This window comes from Phalangium opilio, unplaced genomic scaffold, assembly GCF_054372755.1.
Source record: "Phalangium opilio isolate 3A_F unplaced genomic scaffold, DU_Popi_V2 ptg000352l_1, whole genome shotgun sequence".
Classification (NCBI taxonomy): domain Eukaryota; kingdom Metazoa; phylum Arthropoda; class Arachnida; order Opiliones; family Phalangiidae; genus Phalangium; species Phalangium opilio.
This window is the reverse complement of record NW_028324228.1, coordinates 856,765-873,940: the sequence shown is the minus strand read 5'-3', so window position 1 is coordinate 873,940 and position 17,176 is coordinate 856,765. Positions and strand designations below refer to the sequence as shown.

General features: G+C 38.7%; 1 long non-coding RNA gene and 1 pseudogene across 4 annotated transcripts in view; one reads left to right on the top strand and one right to left on the bottom strand.

Annotated features, from left to right (window-relative positions):
• Positions 1–17,176, bottom strand: part of LOC149602739 (ATP-binding cassette sub-family C member 1-like) — a 54,322-nt pseudogene that overhangs the window by 1,794 nt on the left and 35,352 nt on the right. The window contains exons 15-19 of the transcript XR_016376963.1: positions 9,528–9,703; positions 8,463–8,568; positions 7,823–8,347; positions 2,426–2,625; positions 2,118–2,244 (exon numbers count right to left, since the gene is read on the bottom strand). The product of XR_016376963.1 is annotated as an ATP-binding cassette sub-family C member 1-like (transcript). The remainder of the gene's footprint in view (positions 1–2,117; positions 2,245–2,425; positions 2,626–7,822; positions 8,348–8,462; positions 8,569–9,527; positions 9,704–17,176) is intronic.
• Positions 3,188–5,835, top strand: LOC149602742 (uncharacterized). Of its 3 annotated transcripts, XR_016377043.1 has the most exons (4): positions 3,188–3,797; positions 3,858–4,015; positions 4,105–4,210; positions 5,523–5,835. It is a non-coding gene; the product is annotated as an uncharacterized LOC149602742 (long non-coding RNA). The 3 variants fall into 3 exon arrangements; XR_016377044.1 differs by having other exon boundaries at positions 3,443–4,006; XR_016377042.1 differs by having other exon boundaries at positions 3,444–4,015.

The following is a 17,176-nucleotide window of genomic DNA, read 5'->3' as shown; positions in this document are numbered from 1 at the left end:
TCGGACAGGTAATTATCTAATTATTTAATTAGATTTAGGATTAACTAATTAGGCAATTGGATTTTCAATTAATTTTTTACGCCACTTTGTAGTAAAAACTAAAAATCGAGGAATTTACTCTTGATTCATCTATTTGAATACAAAAAAAGGCCTTATTATATCGATGAGGAAACCTTAGTGCTACTATTAAATTTTCAGCTCCTCAAAACATGAGAGAATACTAGTAGAAAATTTCATAAATCGTAAATCGTAACTGCCCCACTTCGAAATTTTGACTATTTTTCCTTCTAGCATTAAAGGGCCTCTAAAGAGGTCGGCGGACCGTAGGAAATATTTTTTGAAAACGTCGTTATTGACGTCACAATCCGGGGGGGGGTGAGCAAAACGAAAGTCTTTCCTTCTAGCAAACGCAGCGGGGGTCTCGGACTCTCTCGGGTCAGAACTGGGGAAACACCGAAGCAGGGCGGATCACAACCAATCACGAGAGAGGGGAGGATGGGTGGGGTGATTTTTTTTTGAAAAAAGAAATTCAACGGTCCGCCGACCTCTTTACAGTCCCTTTAATAGCAGTGCCCATGGACCTACTACTCAGGAGTCCATTATAGGAACTGTGGCAAGAAAATGAAGAAATGAGACAAATTTTAACATGACGGAAGGCTTGAGGCTTGTCTCATTTTTCGAGAATAATTCACGGCTTCCGTACCTGTTTTTCAATGGCATTAAACGGAGCCTCCGAAATGAACTAGGCCCATGCATGTCAAATTTTAGGTGGGGAAATATCCAGTTTGTTAAGGAAAATATTTTCACCATATATGTGTACGAGATGGCGTTTTTATTCGGTTGATATTTTAGGGGTCAGTCATAAAATTTTTATGATAGAGAAAAGTTTCATCCTAAAATTAACGTAAATGTTTTTGGGGCTATTCACTTTTTATTGAATCTTTTGGTTAGATTGTATGGATGACAACAAAATAAATTATTTCAATTAAAATAATTCAGCAAGAGTAATAAAAACGTATACTTACAATCCGCGACCTTCGCCCAAATACTTCAGCAGTCGACAGGGTCACGGGGTTGAACCTTGTTTATTTTACGGTACTATAAGCGTCCCCAAGCGTAAAACCACGGCGAACTAAATTGGTTAAAAAAATATTCTCGCTTCGCGACACGCATGGGCCTAGTTCATTTCGGAGGCTCCGCATTAAAACATTAAACTTTGCATTAACAAAGTACTAAATCCATGGTCACTTTTAAGATTTCATGTTTACTTAAGGTTTCTTTTTTTTACCTTAATTATACAAGTAATTAATTAGATATTAGTAATTCTCATTAATTAGTTTGATAAATAAATGCCTAATTTCTAATTAAATTTAATTAGTTTATATGTCTAATTACTAATTGGCTAATTAATTAGTTCATAAATATTTACCTAATTGCTAATTATAATTCAATTAGTTGTCAGCTAATTAGCACAGCTCAAGTGTTCAGCTAACGTTCTCAGTAGGCCTGTACGGGTACTAAAAAATTACGGGTTTGAATCCAAGTCCGAGCCCTTGGAGTCGCAGTCGAAACTCGTTTTTCGAAGACTCGAACCGGAAACCCGGGTCCTTGGCCACGGCCTAAAATTACCCAAGTAGGGCTGGACAAATCCTTTTTTCATTAACAATCATTTTTTCTGGACGATTCCATTTTTTTTCACAAGGCGGAAAGGGGCCAACTTAAAGAGGCAGACTTAATATATAATTATTTTATATAGCCAACATTATCAGTTTAGTGATAAAAATATCTTCATATATCAAAAATGTAAAATTCTTATTAATTTTCATTTTTTAATCATTTAGAAAAATGAAACCATTATATCTTTTGTAAAGAAGTAATTAAATTCCGATTCGATTTGAATCGATTAAGAAATTTGGACTCGGAACCATGTTTTAAGGACTCGAGAACTCGGCGAGCCCAATTTCTTGGGTTCGGGCTCGGACTCCAAACCTAACAATGAGGACTCACACACCTCTAGTTCTAAGTAATAAGTGCTAAACAAATATTCTAGGACGACAGTATATTGAGGAACTTAATTTAGTCCTAGAAAAGGAGTCGAATTATTTGTTGGAACTTACATAATCAGCATTAGCTAAGATCATTCCCACAAAATCAGTTGACATAGTCTCTTTGTTCAAAATAATGAAAAAAGCAGTACAAAACATCAAGCAATTGCCTAAGAGATTGTAACGTATTGCTAGCCATCTGGAAATAAAGAACTCATTTTATTAACAACAAAAAGAAATGGGAATCAAAATTAAGCTTGGAATGTCTGCTTTCATTTGCATCTACATTACATTTCCAGTTTGCATTCGAAATTCGACATAACATAAATATGCAATTTGTTTCGCTAATTACCAACACTGAAAGTCAGTGCGGAAGATACCTTTGTGCCATGTTCATCATGTAATTAGCACCAGTGCTTTCGTCGATCAGCTTAAGAAAGTGTCCTTCGAAGATATCTCCCACATCACATGTCCTGATGACAGTGCTGCCAGCCACTGATCCTCCCACGTGCGAAAACAAGAAGGAATTTCTCAAACTAGCTATACGCTTCAATTGGCGATTACTCGTCATGAAGAAACGCTACAAAGACCCAAGAAATCCATCATAATAGGCGAAATTACAAAATAATTAGCGAAAAGATATCCCTTGTCAAGGTCTGTATACCGCTTCGCATTATTAGGTCGGAGCATCCTTCAGGGGTGGTAAGCGGGAGATTCTCCTTTTTGTAGTAGGGGGGCTCTAGTAATTTTTTCCCTTACTATGACGTCTTACGTGGGCGAGAAACAAGTATCTGCGGTAGCTGCGTCCAGAGAGAAAACGTCTCTCTACTTGCAACGGTTTAGGGCGAGGCCGATTATCCGTTATAAATTCAAATCTTAGGCGGTAACGGTGCGTTGCGCTTCGCCTTTAGTGGCTTTCAGACTAATTCTTTCTGTGAGGTAAATATTATTTACGTCATGAACTTTTAATTTAATGTAAGGTTTTACAAATCTACGAACTATTATATGAATGAGTTATTGCCATCACTTTTCAAAACAAACCAAAGCTGACGATGATAAAATGAAAATGAAAAAAGTTACTACTTGAAATAAAATTTGTTACAAAATACTTGGTCTCTTCATTTTAAATGTAGGTCTATTATGGGTACATTATAATTATCCTAAATAACGGTGAACATTATTAAATATAGCAATTTTGAATGCAAAAAGACACGTCGTCGTTCTCCTTTTTCCGGACATACAAACTTTATATCTCATATAAGACAGCTCGCGTATTCTTTGGCGCCCACGTATGACGTCAATGAAAAGAGCTAGAGAGCTAGACGAGAGAGGTAGCTAAAACGGTAAACCGCAAAATCCCAACACCGAATACGCCCGCCTTGATCCCTTGTAAGATCTGGTTCCTATACAGGGTGTTTCTGAAAAGTCCATCACAAATTAAGGGGCGTGTTTATGGGACCAAACTGAGCGGAAAGTACCAAAGAACATGGGGTGTACAACATTTTGTTACGGAGATATGGCCTTCCAAACATTCGCCCCTAAAACAAGGAAATATCCAAAAATGAGGAGTAACACTTAAGACCGACTAACCAGCTTGTTTAAAATTACTAGACAATTTCAATAGCCTTTAATCGAACAATTGATTTCTACCTTTACTAATCAGAAGCGTATAAATGAGTAGAAGTATGCCTACGGTGGTAATGTAAAATTAATCCCAAGTGACATGATGTTTCAAGATCTTCCCAGCACCAAGTAAAATGGTTCTGATTGAAGGGACTTTTATTAGCACAGCGTAAACAACGTTATTTTCAGGAATTAGTCCAAATGTCCACGGGCGGCATTACAAAAACGAGGCAGTCTTTCGAATGATACTTGGACATGTTGGAAGATCCCTGGCTTGTTCCTGTTATCTCAAACCGTAAAAAGCTACGCAAATCTTCATCATCACGGAAAACACTCTTGTACGTTAGGTATGACCTTGAGAAAACCTAAAAGGACATCTCGAATGTATTTGAAAAACCCATCTCCAATTAAGGGGCGTGTTGTTTGTTTCCAACAGAGTAAACTCGCCCAGAGAACAATTACAATGCAGAGCCACGTTTCGGCGTTAATGGCCCACAAAGGTGGTCCCAAACAAAAGAACAAACTTTAATTTGTTTCGTTCAGTAAGTATTTCATGTGTCATAGATAAAACGCCATGATTAATGCACAAAGAAAATGTTATTGACAAGTTTTCGGACCGCGATGCTGAAATGTGGTGGTGCACCATCGTGCATGAACCACATTCTGTTTATTAAACCTAAGGGTACGTCTTCGAGTAGTTCTGGTAAATCGTCCCGTAAGAACTACAAGTAAGCCACACCGTTTAACCTGGGCTCTAGGAAATATGGCCCAATTAAATTGTCACCCACAATACTACACCACACGTTTAAGCTGAATTGTACTTTGTGAATTCTAACGCAAGTTGCGTGTGGTTTTTTCTTAATCAGCAAACCAATTGGCGGCTGCTTGTTTTTGGATCGTCCTCGAAAATAGTGAGAACTTCGCCTATTCTTAAAACACAGAACACTAAAACAGAGCACTATGTTTTTTAAGAAAGGAATAAAAGAGGTTTCACGTACATGTGTTTGTTTTATTAAACTCATAATTCAACGAAGTCTGTTACAATGCCTTTCTTCACAAATGCCGAATATGCGGATATGCACCTAATGTATGGACTAGCCGAGGGGAATGCCGCTGCAGCTGTACGCTTGTATCAGGAAAGATTTCCGCAGAGGCGACTACCAAATCGACTGACGTTCGAGGCTGTGGACAGACGTTTGAGGCAAGATGGACGAATCCAACCGGCTGGACCTCAACCTAGAGCGAGAGCCATCCCAGAGGCCGTAGAAGACGAAGTTCTCACCATTTTCGAGGACGAGCCTGAATCAAGTACCCGCCAAGTTGGTCGCCGATTAGGCGTAAACCACACGCTCGTGTGGAAAATCCTCAGAAGCCACCGGTTTCATCCTTTCCATGTTCAAAAAGTTCAAGGTTTGAATCCAGCGGACTACCCACGACGCACGGCGTTTTGTCAGTGGTTTCTGGCTAAAGTAAACGATATCGATTTCCCACGGGATTTGTTGGTTACTGACGAAGCTAACTTTTCACGGGATGGTATTATTAACTTACATAATAAACATCAATGGTCCCAGCTAAACCCCCACGCAACTTGCGTTAGAAGTCACCAAGTACAATTCAGTTTAAACGTGTGGTGTGGTATTGTGGGTGACAATTTAATTGGGCCATATTTCCTAGAGCCCAGGTTAAACGGTGTGGCTTACTTGCAGTTCTTACGGGACGATTTACCGGAACTACTCGAAGACGTACCCTTAGGTTTGGTAAACAGAATGTGGTTCATGCACGATGGTGCACCACCACATTTCAGCATCGCGGTCCGAAATTATCTTAACGCGACCTTCCCTTTGCGGTGGTTAGGTCGAGGTGGACCTGTGGAGTGGCCTGCTCGATCACCCGATCTGAACCCTTGTGATTTCTTTCTTTGGGGCCACCTGAAAGACTTAGTTTATCAGACTGAAGTGCCCGATGTTGAAGAGCTACGTCGACGAATAATTCACGGCTGTCAAACAATTCGCGAAACTCCAGGCATTTTTCAACGTGTAAGGGAATCATTTGTAAGACGTGCTAATGTGTGCCTTAACGCGGGTGGTGAACACTTTGAACAATTTTTGTAACTAGTTGCAATTAAATGTTAAAACTTGTCAATAAATTCATTTTCTTCGTGCATTAATCATGGCGTTTTATCTATGACACATGAAACACTTACTGAACGAAACAAATTAAAGTTGGTTCTTGTTTTTGGGACCACCTTTGTGGGCCATTAACGCCGAAACGTGGCTCTGCATTGTAATTGTTCTCTGGGCGAGTTTACTCTGTTGGAAACAAACAACACGCCCCTTAATTGGAGATGGGTTTTTCAAATACATTCGAGATGTCCTTTTAGGTTTTCTCAAGGTCATACCTAACGTACAAGAGTGTTGTCCGTGATGATGAAGATTTGCGTAGCTTTTTACGGTTTGAGATAACAGGAACAAGCCAGGGATCTTCCAACATGTCCAAGTATCATTCGAAAGACTGCCTCGTTTTTGTAATGCCGCCCGTGGACATTTGGACTAATTCCTGAAAATAACGTTGTTTACGCTGTGCTAATAAAAGTCCCTTCAATCAGAACCATTTTACTTGGTGCTGGGAAGATCTTGAAACATCATGTCACTTGGGATTAATTTTACATTACCACCGTAGGCATACTTCTACTCATTTATACGCTTCTGATTAGTAAAGGTAGAAATCAATTGTTCGATTAAAGGCTATTGAAATTGTCTAGTAATTTTAAACAAGCTGGTTAGTCGGTCTTAAGTGTTACTCCTCATTTTTGGATATTTCCTTGTTTTAGGGGCGAATGTTTGGAAGGCCATATCTCCGTAACAAAATGTTGTACACCCCATGTTCTTTGGTACTTTCCGCTCAGTTTGGTCCCATAAACACGCCCCTTAATTTGTGATGGACTTTTCAGAAACACCCTGTATAATATATCATTTATATCTTGTTGCTTTTTTATTTTTCAGGTATAATACTTATTTTCAAAGAAATAGTTTAGAAAATACCAATTTTTTTACGTCCATTTTGGCGGGTTAATTTTAAATTTCTTGAGTAAACCGGGCGTTCTTATAATTTGGCAAAATGAAGTATCATAAAGCTCGGTGACTAACATCAGCTTAAATTACTAGATGTAATCCACATATAGTAAACGTTACAAAACAACTGAGAAAAAGTCATTACATTTAAAAACAAAATATATTTCCTGATGATAGTTACAACGGCCAGGTAATGGTTTAACTAAAACACTAAATACAAAAAAATCCAGGACATTGGTGTATCCCTTTAAACTTAATGAAAAGTTAGCTGGAGTCTACTAATTCGTCATTTGAATAAAAATATAGCGGAAAAAACCCTATATGGGATATTCTAGGTATCTGGGTAAACGTTTTCGTTTTCACGTTTTGTGGAATTTTGAGGGTTCTAAATTTTATTAATTTAAACAAATTGAAATATCTCGCGAAATATTAAAGATACGAGGACAATGAAGACACTTTCTATTATAAATCGACCCCGCTGATAACAAAATCACATTAATTTTGTCCAAAAACTAATATTTAAAAACTTGCACAATTTCAGATTTGGGAAAATTTCTCGTTTTCTAGCGCGTGCTTGGACCTACGCCTTCAAATTGTATCGCATTTGATTCGCAACTGTGTTATGTATCTACCTGTCAATTATCAATTCTCTGTGGTACACGGTTTGTGAATTATTAAATATTTCCCAAGAGGGAAACAACGGTCAAAAACCTTTGAAAAATAGTGTACATCCCCAAACGTTCAAGAAGCGATTTCTAGTTTACTAGGGAGATAGTATAAGTTCGCCACATTTCTAGCTTTATCTCCAGTCCAAACGTAGGCCCGGAGTTAATTCCCGCCTTTAAATTACAACCAGCTTCTCGTTGGTTTTTGAAAACTCAAGTCATCGCGACGCGAATGACGAAGATTACTGACGACTGAGCAGAGGCGAAATAGCCCGGCCTCCTTTTACGTCTCCCCTTGTATTTTGAAAGGAGGACTGGGACTAAGGGCCGCGAATACTTAGGCATCTTATCTCCCTAGTAAACTAGATATCCCTTCTTGGTAATTGCTTGTATGAAAAGAGGGAAGTCGAGATCCTACCTGAAGTAAAATATATCCAAAAGTAACAGCAACGCAGGGAATTATGAATAATGGTAAAAAAGCTGCATTATCCAACGTTGAAAAAATAACAAATGTTAATCCGTAAACGGTCATTCTTAACACTGGAGATAGTTGTTGGTCAATGGCGTCGATATCTTGGGAAAAACGATTGAGTATCCTTCCTATGGGTGTTGTGTCGAAGAAGGACATGGGAGAGCGAAATACGCTGTCTAGCATTTTACCGTGTAAACAGTTTGCAGCTGTTAGGCTGCGAAATAAGTTGATTATTGTGTAGACCAATACCGTAATGGAGAAGCTTAGACATAGAGCAACAAAGACCGCTATACGGGTTGGTTTTAAGTCAGGGTTTTCCATTAGATTCGCTTTGGTGTCCGCGCACCAGAGAGACAGCCAGTACATAGACGCCAAATTAAAGAATACAGCACTAACAATAATTAAAGCGATGATGGCAGACCATATTATTCCAAAGGCTTTGAAATATTGTTTAAATTGTGACAGGGATATCTGCAAAAGGGAAAACACATTATCAAAAGCATAAATAACTGGAGAACATGGTAGTTATGGAGAAATGAAGAATGAAGAACATTCTCTCTTTCACTATTAACCAGAATGTACATACATTTCCTTCTTTGAGCGTCTCTTTAGCCATCAATTTCGCGTCATCCGCGTCCGGTACTTTTCCTTTCGATGCAATATGAAATCTTTCCACTTCATTGTTTAATTTTCTGGCAACAAAACATTTGAAAGAACAAACAGCTCAAAATTAGAGCAGCAGTTCGCGCATTTACACTCAGATTCTAGGCGGCATTGTGTAAGGGTGTTTTGACTTTTAATAAGTGTTTTAATAAAGTGAACACGTGTTTGTGAATAATTTCGATGGCTTGTAATCTCCAGATTATTGAAAACCAAGTGGATTGGAGTCAAACTGAACATTAAAGCAAAGGTCGAGGGTCAAAACCGAGTATACGGTTAAGGGATAAGAAGTGGAGGCTACCGGAAACGCTCAAGTAGAGCTCGGCATTTTCTATCCTTTATCCACAAAGGATAACCGATTATTTATAAACTAAGTTGTGGATATAATACGATTTAGCATCTCAGTTCTGTGGATAATTTTCGAGTATGGATAAAGATAAATTAACGTGGATAATGGATAATGCCGAGCTCTACGCTCACGAGATATACTGCAGGATGCCCAATCATGACAAAGAAATGCATAATAATTTGATGGAAGTTATAAAAAAGGGCGGGAAAACTTCATTGCGACGAGTGTTGAAATTTAAGATAATGCAACATAAGCCCTATTGGTAACTATTGAAAGTAGCACCAAATGACTGCAAACAGGGTTCAAGTTTTAAACTTCGGACATCAGCAAATCATGGGATTTACTACACTCCTTCTTAAAAAGGAAATCCGCTGACTGACCCGATATTTAAATTTAAAGTTGTTTAGATATATGTGCTAGATATATTTAGCTCGTGTGTAAAATAGGAGAGAGTCGAACATCACTTTTACTCTTCATGCCTTTAGTACAAAAAGAAAAGCACTGGTGATAGACATACACACACAGACACTCCAGAGAAACAGTGACGTTTCGAAGAGGCAAATTTATGACTTAAACCTTTCTAGCGATGTTGGACTTTGTTCACAATAACTATACTTGTAATTATAGCCTCCGTTTACTTACGACGCTTCAACTTTGTCATCGTCGTTCATGTGTTGCGCAAAATAATCTCTAGCCATTCCTTGACGACTCATGATTTCGTCATAGGCTCCTCTTTCGATGATTCTGCCATTGTTCATGAAGAAGACCTCGTCTACCTCTCGGATGAAGCTCAAGTTGTGCGTCACCAAAACTCTAGTCTGTTTGAGGAGGAACTGGTTAAGCAACGAGAATATTACACAAACAGGCTCAACTTGAAGGGCGAGAGATCAAACTTTATGTGCGTGTACTATGTTAGTCAATCATTGGCTTACTACGCCAGGATATTTTGATTACCTTTCGAAATTATACACTTATAAGCTTTCAACAAGTTGGAAAACCAAAATAAACCTCTCCAGTCGTAACGAAGGCTTTTACCCCCTTAAGAAGATTTTCTTAAATAATTAAATTATTCTAGAGGGCCGGTAGGCCCTTCTAGATAAGATCCCTGATTATGATGGATTTCTTGGGTCTTTGTAGCGTTTCTTCATGACGAGTAATCGCCAATTGAAGCGTATAGCTAGCTTGAGAAATTCCTTCTTGTTTTCGCACGTTGTGCGCGTTTTAAGGTGAGTGAAATATCAAGGAAGCGTAAGCTTCTATTATAAATCCATGCTTAGGCAGACTATTGAGTGAGTCCATGCAATGGGTGATTGTAAAAGCTTAAAGGATAGATGGATCAGTGTTGGAAATAAGGATTTTTTTTAAAACTGGACTTGTGGCCTAGGTATTTTAATTAAAATAACTGGCCACGGTGCCACTCACTGTAAACGTACAAGGGCAGTGAACGCAATGTCATGGATAATTGCAATCGTAAAGTGGACTGTAAAAGATACGGCTTTGATAGTTTAAAAATCGTGGCAGGATGTTGGTTTTGAAGTTGACTATAAAGCTCGGGTTCTAAAACGAATTGTGAGCCGTATCTTATAAGAATTAACCTCGTCCTAGAAGTGAAAAATTTCGCATTTCAGGCAAAAAATTGTTTTATAATAGATTAATACAAATGCAGACTGAAGGAACAGATATTATATAAAAAAGGACTTGGTTTGCCCAAGCCTAAGAAACAAAACGATAAGAGTTTTTTCCAGTTGACTGAAGCTCGGATATTTTATTTTTCTATATAATTTTAAAGACAATCCGTATTTTACTACTCTTTAGAATTTAATTCAATCTCCTGATTTTACTGGTAATGGATTTATTTCTGTTGTAAATTGAAAATATAAAGATCGTTGGTATAGCCTCCCCTGTTTAGTTTTTTATCATCTTATCTAACTTACGACGTCATAAAGAATTATACATGAAATGTTTTTTATTTACTGTATAAATACTCTGCTTTCATAATATTGTAAGCTTCTTCCTATGTCGACTTTGATTTGAATAAATCGTATTAATCTTAATTACTCGGGCTGTCGTCTTTTTAACAACAGGTTATGGGCCCTGCATGTTAGATAAAGTTTTGCCGAGACTTTGCTTAGGGTATAGTTTAGTCCGTTAAGTATTTGTGAACGTTAAGAAGATCAAAATTCAAGGTAGCTGGTTAATACTCAGAAATGGCCATGAGTCACCATGCAAGGATCGAAACGCTCACCAAGGACAACTTTGATACCTGGAAACTGCAAGTTGAAGCACTACTAGTCAAGAATGACGTATGGAGCTACGTGGACGGAACCTTACCAAAACCTATCTTGGTTACGGGAACGAACGGAAATGAAACACAAGTCACGGACTGGGAACGCCAAGACCGAAAAGCTAAGTCAGATTTAATCCTTGCGATCAGCCCAACTGAACTGAAGCAGATTAAAAATTGCGTCACATCTCGAGATGTTTGGTTGAAGCTTGAATCGACTTACCAGTCACGAGGTCCAGCCCGGAAAGCAACATTACTGAAAAGATTGACACTAACCAAGATGAAGGAAGGCGAGGATATCCACGAACACGTAAAGAAGTTTTTTGAAACCGTGGACACACTGGAAGACATGAACCTCAATATCAATGATGACCTTCTAGCGATTATGCTTCTTTATAGCCTTCCCGAAAGCTTTGAGAACTTCAGGTGCGCAATCGAAACCCGAGATAATCTCCCGGATCCAGAAGCCCTGAAAATTAAAATCATGGAAGAGGCCGACGCGAGGAAGTCCAAAGAGAAAGACACGGTTCAGAATGCAATGGTAGCCTTCAAGAAGAACTGGCGCAAGAAACCTACGAAATCAATTGGCGAATCCTCGAAACTAACAGAGAAGACTATTTTCAAGTATAAGTGTCACCGATGTAAGAAGCCAGGTCACAAAGCCGCTGATTGCAGGTCGACTATGCAAGATAAAGCCGGCACCGCTGAAGAAAAGGCCAACGCAGTACATGTATGCGGAAATCCAGAAGAATTCGCCCTATACACTGATCAAAATGAAAAGGACGACTGGTGCCTAGATAGCGGGGCTACTTCGCACATGACCTCGAACGAAAAGAAGTTCCTAAACATCGAGGGAGTCAAGAAAACGTTGAACCTAGCAAACAATAACTCCACCGACATCAAAGGTATTGGATCAGTCAAAATCAGCGCAACAGACGGTAATACTGAAAGAATCCTAAACCTGGAAAAGACTCTTCTCGTTCCTGACCTGAGAACAAACTTGATGTCCATCTCTAAGATAACGGACAAAGGTTTCGAAGTTCTCTTCAAGAAATCTAACGCAATCATTCTGAAAAACGACGGAACAACAGTTGCCCTCGCTGATCGTACAGGAGACTTGTACTTCTTGAGAAAAGATCCGGAAACCGCAAACAGCGTACAAGTAGAAATCAATCCAAAATCCACACTGGAGGATTGGCACCTCAGAATGGGTCACGTAAACGAAAGAAGTCTAAAAGACATGTCTCGGAAGAACATGGTCCATGGTCTAAAGCTGAATAAAGACGAAGATCTGGCAACGTGTGAAATATGTATCCTGGGAAAACAATCTCGAACACCATTTCCGAAGGCACAAGAGAACCGCACCATCGAACTATTGGAGATAATTCACACAGACCTTTGTGGCCCAATGCGAGTCTCGTCTAAAGGTGGAGCAAGATACTTCGTCACATTCACAGACGACAAGTCAAGATGGAACGAAGTATTTTTCCTGAAACATAAAGACGAAGTCTTCAAGGCATTCGTGGAATTCAAAGAAAGAGTGGAACTTCAGACGGGACGAAAAATCAAGACATTACAGTCCGACAACGGGACTGAATTCTGTAATAAAGATTTCGACAATTTCCTTAAAGAAAATGGCATTGCTAGAAGACTTACAGTTCCGCAAACGCCTCAACAAAACGGAGTTTCCGAACGTAAAAATCGCACCCTAGTAGAGATGGCCCGCTGCATGCTGATCCAATCAAAGTTGCCACCCTCATTCTGGAGTGAAGCAATCGCCACAGCTGCGTACATCAGAAACCGATGTCCTTCTCGCAGTATTAACGGCGACCTCCCATACACAAGATGGACGGGACGAAAACCAATCTTGAATCATCTACGTACGTTTGGCGTAAAAGCGTATATCCTGGACGAAAATACGTCGAAGGGAAAATTCGATCCGAGAAGCAAAGAAGCTATTTTTATTGGATATTCAGTAGAATCAAAAGCATACAGATTCTGGCTGCCGAACGAAGGTAAAATCGTACGGAGTCGGAATGCTAAGTTTCTCGGGAAATTCGATTGCGGGGACGAATACGAAGATTTCATTAGTCAAGAAGTCTACGCCAAATATGGTATGGAACCTGGAGTCCAAAAGAACGATTCAACGAAAAGTGATTTCTTCCAAGTACAATTGAGTCCACCCTTTGAGCAAATAACCGAACCAGCAGTCAAGCCAAAAGACGAACAAACTCCTAGAACAGAATCCGATCGCGAAGCCAAGCTACCTGAAACGAAGAAAGGACCTGGAAGACCCAGATTGGAACGCACTGGAAAACCGGGAAGTCTTCAACATGGTTACGCTTCAGAATCCTCAAGACGAAGTCAAAGCTAATCATCAAGACGAAGCCGCAAACCTGATCGGTATTCCGGACCCAATGAACATAAAAGAGGCGTTATCTTCAGAAGATGCGACTGACTGGAAAAGAGCAATTAAAAGCGAATTCGTATCCCAGATAAAATGCAAAACTTGGGAAATAACCTCGAAGCCAGAAAATCGCCATCTTATCGGAAACCGTCTCGTTTTCCGAACAAAGTACACCGCCAGTGGTAAAATTGAGCGACGTAAAGCCCGTCTAGATGCCAAGGGTTTCGCACAACAGCCTGGAGTAGATTATCAGGAAACGTTCGCCCCGGTTGTCCGATCAAGTTCAATCAGATTGCTGATGGCACTAGCTGTGAAACACAACTTGATGGTACACCAAATGGACGTGGTAACGGTTACCCCCCATTTCACCCAATTTAAAACACCCAATTCCCATTTACCCAAATCCCATTCAACCCAATTCCCAGTTCGCCTATCCCAATTAACCCAATATTGCATACCCAAAAAGACTCAAATAGAGTAGAATTTGATGGTTTTATTTATTTATTTTTTCATAACATAAGGGATACACTTACTTGAAGTGTATAACCGCTCCAAAGAGGAAGAGACGTCCTCCTAACCAAACCAAACCTTACCTAACCGAACATAACAGTAATGTTTTGGAAAAGGCATATTATTTGAGAAGTAAATGAAGCTAAACATCAATATTTTGGAAAAGGCGTACCATAGTTAAATGATTTTTAAAATATTACTAACCTAACCTAATCTAACCTAACCTAACCTAACGTAACCTAACCAAACCAAACCAAACCAAACCTAACCTAACCTAATATAACAGTAATGTTTTGGAAAAGGCATATTATTTGAGAAGTAAATGAAGCTAAACATCAATATTTTGGAAAAGGCGTACCATAGTTAAATGATTTATAAAATATTACTAACCTAACCTAACCTAACCTAACCTAACCAAACCAAACCAAACCTAACCTAACATAACAGTAATGTTTTGGAAAAGGCATATTATTTGAGAGGTAAATGAAGCTAAACATCAATATTTTGGAAAAGGCGTACCATAGTTAAATGATTTATAAAATATTACTAACCTAACCTAACCTAACCTAACCTAACCTAACCCAACCTAACCTAACATAACAGTAATGTTTTGGAAAAGGCATATTATTTGGGAAGTCAATGAACCTAAACATCGATATTTTGGAAAAGGCGTACCATAGTTAAATGATTTATAAAATATTACTAACCTAACTTAACCAAACCTAACCTATCTAACCCTAATTCAGAATTACGGGGGCATATTTTCCTTTCGAAGTTTTCAGCCATTCGACTTCCATATTTAATAAGTTACACTGATCAACAGTCTCTCCTATAATAATTTTAAAATATTGATTTTTTAATGGAAAATACGAATTAATAAAACGGGTATGTTATTCTTGCCAAATTCCTGTGTTATCGCCTTTTGTGGCAAACGGGAATTGGGAGAAATACATTTTGGTGAATCAGGAATATATGATTTGGGTTAAATTCTTCTGATTGGGACAAATGAGATTGGGTGATATGGGGGGACACCGTGGTAACCGCTTATATTAACGGTGAAATTGAAGAGGAGATCTATATGGATGTTCCAGATGGTCTTGAGGATGTTCTCCAAGAAATCATTGACCAAAATGAAGAAAATAAAGAAGTCATCAAAACGGCACGAAAATGGCTCTCCGATTTAGAAGATCCTAGCAAAGTTTGCCGAATCAAGAAATCTTTGTATGGCCTGAAGCAGTCCGGACGGCAATGGTACAAAGAACTCGACAAACATTTGCGAGAAATCGGAATGGAACCCCTGAATGCTGATCCTTGCATTTACATGACGAGAAACGACGAAGACATTATGCTGATTGCCATTTACGTCGATGACTTAATCATCTCTTGCAACAATGCCAAATGGACGGAGATGATTAAAAACGAACTAAAATCGAGATTCGAAATGAAAGACCTGGGCGCCATTCACCACTGCCTTGGCAATGAATTCCGTCAAGATTTCGAAAACTCAACCATTACAATGTCACAGGCCAAATACGCGGAATCCATATTGCAACGTTTCAGCATGCAAGACTCAAAACCAATCGCCACTCCCTTGGATGCTAACGTCAAATTACAGAAGCCTGAAACGTTATCTGAGGAGACCATGGAAAAATTCCCATATCAAAGCCTCATTGGATCATTAATGTATTTGGCAGTTTCTACCCGACCAGACCTTTCGTACGCCGTCAGTAACCTCAGTCAATACAACACTAACTTCAACGAAGAGCACTGGAAGGCTGGAAAGCGCATATTACGTTACTTAAGGGGAACCACTCACCATGGTATCCTCTTCCGAAAAAACGATGAAGAACTACAAGGTTTCGTCGATGCTGATTGGGGTGGATGCCTAAACGACCGACGTTCATACACCGGCTACGCATTTAAACTCTCAAATGGAGCCGTAATGTGGGAAGCAAAGAAACAGAAAACCATCGCACTCTCCAGTACTGAAGCGGAGTATATGGCCATGTCGGAGGCGACCAAGGAAGCGATTTACCTCACGCAATTCATGAAGGAGATTGGATTCCCCGTGAAACCTATCAAAATCTACAACGACAACCAAGGCGCCCAAAAGCTTGTCCGAAATCCGGTTTTCCACTCGCGTACCAAACACATCGACATTCGGCACCATTTTATCAGAGATGCATTCGAATCTGGATTAATCACCTTGGAATACATGACAACGAACGATATGCCTGCAGACGTCTTAACGAAAGGGCTTTTCGCTCCAAAACATCAAAGCTGTGTCCAGTCCTTAGGTGTTCAATCAACTACCACAAAGAAAGAAGCCTTAAACCAAACATCATGACCACGAACTTTAAGGGGAACTGTTGTAAATTGAAAATATAAAGATCGTTGGTATAGCCTCCCCTGTTTAGTTTTTTATCATCTTATCTAACTTACGACGTCATAAAGAATTATACATGAAATGTTTTTTATTTACTGTATAAATACTCTGCTTTCATAATATTGTAAGCTTCTTCCTATGTCGACTTTGATTTGAATAAATCGTATTAATCTTAATTACTCGGGCTGTCGTCTTTTTAACAACAATTTCCTATAAATTAATTGAAATAAAAAATTACTTATCTCAGATTTTTCATGATAAAATTTTACGAAAATGGAATTGTTGTTGAAAAATCTGAGATAAGTCATTTTTTATTTCAATTAATTTATAGGAAATAAATCCATTACCAGTAAAATCAGGAGATTGAATTAAATTCTAAAGAGTAGTAAAATACGGACTGTCTTTAAAATTATATAGAAAAATAAAATATCCGAGCTTCAGTCAACTGGAAAAAACTCTTATCGTTTTGTTTCTTAGGCTTGGGCAAACCAAGTCCTTTTTTATATATAATAACTGATATTAAATATTTTAATCGTCGGTAATTTACCTTAATTCTAGTTATATCGTTTTAAGAAAAGTTATCCCTAAAATCATTTTAAACATAGCCATTGTTGACGTTTGAATCCTAGCGTATGCCTCTTTACCAATTTTTGAAAATTTAGGGTAAATAATGCGATTGATTTACAATAAATGATAAGAAAACC